This window comes from Lithobates pipiens, unplaced genomic scaffold (genome assembly GCF_037356315.1).
Source record: "Lithobates pipiens isolate NorthernLeopardFrog02 unplaced genomic scaffold, aLitPip1_a1.2 Scaffold_8, whole genome shotgun sequence".
NCBI classification, from domain to species: domain Eukaryota; kingdom Metazoa; phylum Chordata; class Amphibia; order Anura; family Ranidae; genus Lithobates; species Lithobates pipiens.
The window spans coordinates 75,606,773-75,613,690 of NW_027507903.1; the positions used below are offsets into that span (position 1 = coordinate 75,606,773).

Consider the following 6,918-nt stretch of genomic DNA (forward strand, 5'->3'; position numbering starts at 1 on the left):
CCTTATAGCTGCTAGTATGCACAATTACAACAGTGTCAGTCTTCTGCCGGTTATCTGTGTGTGATGATGAATGGCTTGATATTGATGATGGGAGTGTGCAGCACAGAGCACCAGGCAGAGTGATCAGAGAACCCCCAGCACCAAGGCTAGCAATCAGTCAACCACATCAGATTGTCATTGGACTGATCTTCCAAACACCCAATTACCCGACCCAATTCACATTGTTATTGGGCTGACCTTCCAAATTACCCAGTCACCCATCCAATATTATATTGGAATTTGGCTGATCTTCCAAATGCCCAGTGATCCAATCCAAATCATTTTGGCAATACATACCCAATGACCCAACCCAAATCATATTGTATATTACCCGACCCAAATCGTATTGTCATTGGGCTGATCTTCCAAAGTATCCAGTGACCCATCCCATATTATATTGGGCTGATCTTCCAAATGCCCAAATGATCAAACCCAAATCACGTTGGCAATGGGAAGAACTTCCAAATACCCAATGACCCAACCTAAATCATACTGCTAGTACCCGACCCAAATCATATTTTCATTGGGTCGATCTTTCAAAATATGTAAATACCCGACCAGCGCATATTGCTATTGACCTGATCTTCCAAATACCCAATGAATGAAGAACCAACATACACACATACACTGGAGTTGCATATCGCCCCATAGTGTTTATACATGTGTAATATATCTATCTATATATATCATTATATTTAATTTTTTTTTTAAATGTATAAATGTTATAACTGTTATATAAAGGTATGTGCACACTCTTCTAGATATATATATATATATATATATATATATATATATATATATATATATATATATATATATATATATATATACACACACGCACACACATACATTCTAAATGGTTAGAATATCTATGTACGAAACAAATGCTGTCCAATTTTATTTTTATTATTTTTTTTTTAGAATTTTTTTTTTTTCCTTGCGTGTGCCTTCCACAGGAGTGTCAATGAGGCACGAGTTGCCCTGGCAGTAAGACAATGTTGTGCTGTGTTGCAATGACAGCGTGCTTTCCTTTGTAATGGGCACAGGGTGACTGTAGGAGGATGGTGACGCCCCCGGCCCTTGCTGTCCATGTGTCGGTGGTGACAGCTTGCACTGGTCAGTGGATGGAGGGCTCTGCTCTTCTCCAATAGGCAGAGTGTCAAAGGTGACGCGTGAAGACTCCAAAAGCCAACAGCTGCCAGCTGGACAGTTGAATTTCTCCAGAGCTTCCTGCAAACTCGTCCATCTACCAATACATCTACATCTGTCGCTGCAAAAGTCACATAATGGAGAGAGGGAAGGAAGGAGGGGTGTACATATATATTTCTTACCCCTTTTTTTTTTCTATTTTTATACATAAGATAATTAAAAGGCTTCAAAAACGTACCTGCAATTTAGTACAAAATGCCAATCAAGTAAAAACCAATGCACATCAACAATCAAAAGCTCAAAAAAATAAAATAAAAAAATACAAACGATGCAATGACAATAAACACGTGCAGGCTGAATCATTAGAAGAGCCAATCAGAGTTAGAAAGCATCCATTTTGATATATGGGGGAGATGGGGGACCCCAGACCTGGCACACCTGATAGAAGACAATGGCCAGTGAGGCTTAGGCCCAGGGTGTGGACTGGAGGCAGCCTGGGCTAAAATGGAGCACATCATGGTATTAGTAGAAGCAGCATCTGCTCATATTCTCATAGTGGTCGATATTTTTCATTCACACTCGTGTCTTTCTGCTTTGCAAGAGGGGAAAATTACACTTTTGTTAAGGTTCATTCAAGCGGCCTTCATGTGGGTGTCTGTCCTTTCTATCCAACGATTAGTTCACTAACTAAAAAAACAGCATCGCCTACTTATCTGGCCAGAAAGAAAGCCTCGAAGCCATTGCTACATAGATAAAATGATGCTTGATAAGCCTTGCTTGCCATTCGGACCCATTGTTGTGGCTGAGGATATCTGCCCTGCGGAAAAAAAAAAACTGTTCATAGATATGCCACCCAGAGCATCAGCCCTCCTTAATACCTGGCTCTTTCTATATAATCCATACTTATGCCATCGTGTTGAGTGTTTTCAATAGCTGAGACAATTCAATAAAATTGGCTAGATTTATTATTGATAATAGGGATTTAACTCTCTCCCCCTCTCTCTTTCATTTCCACTCTGCACACACACATATATATATATATATATATATATATATATATATATATATATATATATATATACATCCCTATTATCAATAATAAATCGAGCCAATTTTATTGAATTGTATGTAGATATCATCACAACACGACTACAACAAGTCTTAGATGTGTGTACGTGTGTGTGTTCTGCCCATGTGTTACTAAGAGGAGTGTATGCATGTATTATTTGTAATTTTTTTGTTACAGGGTTACAGGGGATGTGTGCATTAAATAAATTCATATCTAAATGAAGCAGATCGTATAATTTTACAACTAACACTACTAATTCTATGATAATCAGTTAGTGGGTTGTGTGTGCGACGTGTGCTCGTGCCTCTGTTTGTGTGTCTGCATGGTCTAGTGTGAAAACTCCTACAATGTACACTCTAATATATATATATATATATATATATATATATATATATATATATATATATATATATATATATATTATATATATATTATATATACACATATACATTAGATTGTGGGAGTTTTCACAGTAGACTATGCAAACACACAAAAATAGACAAAGACACACACTTGATTGACAAAAAAAGGCACAAAAAGACTCACACTTGATTGACAAAAATTTGCACAAAGAGACACACACTTGATTGACAAAAAGAGACAAAAAGACACAAACACACACTTAAGACCTAATTACTAGTAATAATAGTTTTGCTGTTTTACGATCTGATTTAATATAATATTATATAATTTAAAGTTATGTAATTCACACATTACCTGTAACAAAAAATTTAATAAAAACACATGTATACTGACACACACACATACACACTAGTTACAGTGGTGTTATATATTATGATCATGCAGTACACCTTAACTTTACTGCTGCCTGATTATAATTTGACTTCTTATAATGTCATGTATTATACATGTGCACTCTTTCTATTTAATATAATGCACACGTACACACACCTAAATTATTATGGTTGTACTAGTGTAGCTGTGATATTATATGATCATGCAGCACACTTATCCTCATTGCTGCCTTATTATAATATTACTTCTTTGTATATCATTAATGTATTCATTTTTTTTCTTAATTAACACAAAAGCAAAATACACAGACACACAAACATTTGATAAAGACACACACACACACACGCAGAGTTTATTTACAATAGGAATACAAATATGCGTTCTTCAGTAAGAAAACACACCTTTGGACAGCATTACCTGTATGAAAATCTGCTTAGCTGGCAAGCTTTTTATGCTAAGCTCTCCACAATGTACAACTAAATTTCCTTCCTACTTTTCTTTATGGCATATATGAAATAAAAAAGTTGTGTATATTCAATAAAAAAAGATAACTGCTGTGTATATGCAACCCTCCTGCAGAATAAAATGGACACATACACACATACACACAAACCAAAGTGTGTGATCAGTAGGTAATGCTCCCTGCCCATCTAAACTGCAGACGATCTTGTCCCTAGTAAGTTGAAAACTTTAAAGTAGTAATATTGAAAGAGACATAGATGCCTGTATTAATTATTTACACAGTGAAGCCTTCCTTAGTTTCTGAGTTATTATTAATTAGGCGCCTCTAGTCTTTGCACAGAGAGCTCCACGGGGCCGGTTGCAGCTTTAAATATGAATTAAAAGCAAATCCAGGGTACTGTAATGCGAAAATTATTCCATGTCTTGTATGGCAAAGATGAATAGCTGCATGGATCAATACCGTGAAGCTATGCTGCAAACGACAGGGTTATTGATAGCCTGTATTAATGATGTTAATGATGGAATACAAAACAAAAACAAGATCAATAGTAATTTTTTTTTTAATTTTTCATAAATGCAAATAATACAGAAAATGGGAGATACATGAACAAAATGTATAGCAGAAGAATAAGATAGAACAAAAAGTATAAGCAAATGGACTGTAAAAATTAGTGCATGGACTAAAGAAAGAGGAAGAGTGCATGTATCCCGAAATGCTAGTTATTTTACTAATTTTTAAGATTTGATAAATTAAAACATGAAATACTTAAAATAAGATAAAACTAGTGGACACAAATGAGATAAAATTGTTGAACTATTTTTTATTCACAAAATATAATTCTATAGTGCTTTTTTTTACACTTTACAACCAGGCAAGGCAAAAACAAACCCCATAGATATAAATAAGTTATTTCTCAAAACGATACTCTTTTTAAAACTACATTTAATTGTATTATATTAAAAATGCTATAATTGCATTATATTAAAAATGTTCGCTCTATCTATCTATCTATCTAGTAAATAGTGAAACATAGGGAAAGCTGAGATATATTTGTTTCAATGTTATTATTATTTATGTAAAATAGTAAATAGATTTCATAAATGTGTGTGCGTGTGTATATATATATATATATATATATATATATATATATATATATATATACCTATATATATATATACATATATATATACCTATATATATATATATATATATATATATATATATATATATATATATATAATCTATTTACTATTTTACATAAACAATAATAACATTGAAACAAATATATCTCAGCTTTTTTCACTATATTTACTATTTTATATATATATTTATAGTTGACGTTTTGACGTTTTGACGTTTTATACATTTATATATGTAGTAAACAAATACACTTTTTCTTTCTTTCTTTTTCTTAACGGATTTCTTCATTCCTACATTTATAAAAATGGGTATATGTCAAGAAAACTGAGTTAATTATTACTGCTGTATAAATCCCTAAACCCTTGATACATAGCTGAATAGATAGAAAGATAGACAGACACGCATACAGTGCCCCTAGTTTGGGCCAGTTGTCCTCGGCCACTGGTGACCTGCACTAACTGTATGCACACAATGATACAATGATACATTTGATACAATGTAACAGAACAAATAAGGGATGGCGTTTCCAGGAGGCTCTGTGAAGTTTACTTACTAAACAAGTGTCTGTATCATTGTTTAAATATGAGAAGATTGACAGCACCAAAAAGTTAAAAATGTCTAATGACACTCAGAATGATTGCCAATCTAATCTGCTGTGTTCCTATCCTAATTGTTCATATTTTGTAATCTGTGGGATGATACAAAGGGATAAGCAATGCAAACATCTCATAGAAGGGTACCTAGGGTAGGTAGAGGGATTTATTTGTTTTTAGTAAGGCAAAGGCAGTGTCACAGCGAAACTGTGCATCGATTTCATTGTTATTTCACCCACACAAGCTGCATCCAAATCCATTTATAGTCAGTGATTTACTAAGGTAAACACATTTAAGAGTCAGGAAATCTGCCTTGGCAATTAACACTTGCAAAGTAAAGAGAAGCGTTTTTTTTAAACATCATTTAAAAATGATTTTTTTTTTTTTTTAGAATTGTTTAGCAATATTTATTTAGTAATTGTGTACAGTATGTACTGCACCAAAGTGACTGACATTTTTTTTCTTACCAAGAATGGCATTCATAAAATGGATCATTTTAATATACACACAATATGCAGTACAATGTCAACACATATGAAATACTTGTATGTGCTGTACCATAGCACACAATCCCAAAATGGTATTTTGTTTTCCTGTACAAGATTTATATATATATATATATATATATATATATATATATATATATATATATATATATATATATATATATATATATATATATATACATATATATATGTCTGTGTGTGTAAATTTGTAGGATTGCAGGTCTCTGATCAGGGAACTCTATAGTCAGTATTCATAGCGCTGATACTGAAGACCTCCAAGAAGCACATTAGGCAAAGGAGCCCTGTCACCACTGCACGTAGCACTTCATTCGGGCAAGAAAAATCAATTGGGGAATTAGATTTATTGTCTTCTATGGTTAAATGGAGGAGAGTTACTTTCATTTTCACACGAGAAGATGTTTATTGAAAGTTATTTTCTACTATATCGAAAATTTCATTTTCCATTCTTTGCCTTTTATTTTTTTACCAGTGTACCGTTTTGGATGAATTTTTAATTAAATTACATGATTCTAATGATCACTGGCCAGGATAACAAAAGTCCTGTGTTGTTCTAGAAGTGTTATACAGGCATACCCCACATTTAAGTACACAATGGGGGTTATTTACTAAAGCTGGAAAGTGAAAAATCAGGCTCACTTCTGCATAGAAACCAATGAGCTTCTAACCCCAGCTTGTTCAATTAAGCTTTGGTAAGAAAACCTGAAAGCTCATTGAGCCTGATTTTTCACTTTCCAGCTTTAGTAAATAAATCCCATTGTGTACTTAAAAGTGGGGTATGCCTGTATGTATTTAACTGATTATATATCTCTCTACCTATCTGTCTTTTTTTCTTTCTTTCCAGATATAGCAGCCTGACAGTGACATGGCTCTATGCTATATGACATGTTTACACACACATTCTGCTATATGTACTATCTATCTATCTATCTATCTATCTATCTATCTATCTATCTATCTATCTATCTATCTATCTATCTATCTATCTATCTATCTATCTATCTATTTATCTATCTATCTATCTATCTATCTATCTTATTTTACAGATATATAGCAGCCATGGCTATATGACTACATATACACACATTATGCTATGTGTACACACTGTATACACTTTGTTTTTCTTTCTTTCTTTCTTTCTTTCTTTCTTTCTTTCTTTCTTTCTTTCTTTCTGTTTCCTTTGCT

At 33.1% G+C, this 6,918-nt stretch overlaps 1 long non-coding RNA gene across 1 annotated transcript in view; it reads right to left on the reverse strand.

Moving 5' to 3' along the window:
* Positions 1 to 937: 937 nt before the first annotated feature.
* Positions 938 to 6,918, reverse strand: part of LOC143960377 (uncharacterized) — an 11,021-nt gene continuing 5,040 nt past the window's right edge. The window contains exon 4 of the long non-coding RNA XR_013270307.1: positions 938 to 2,005. This is a non-coding gene — a long non-coding RNA (uncharacterized LOC143960377). The remainder of the gene's footprint in view (positions 2,006 to 6,918) is intronic.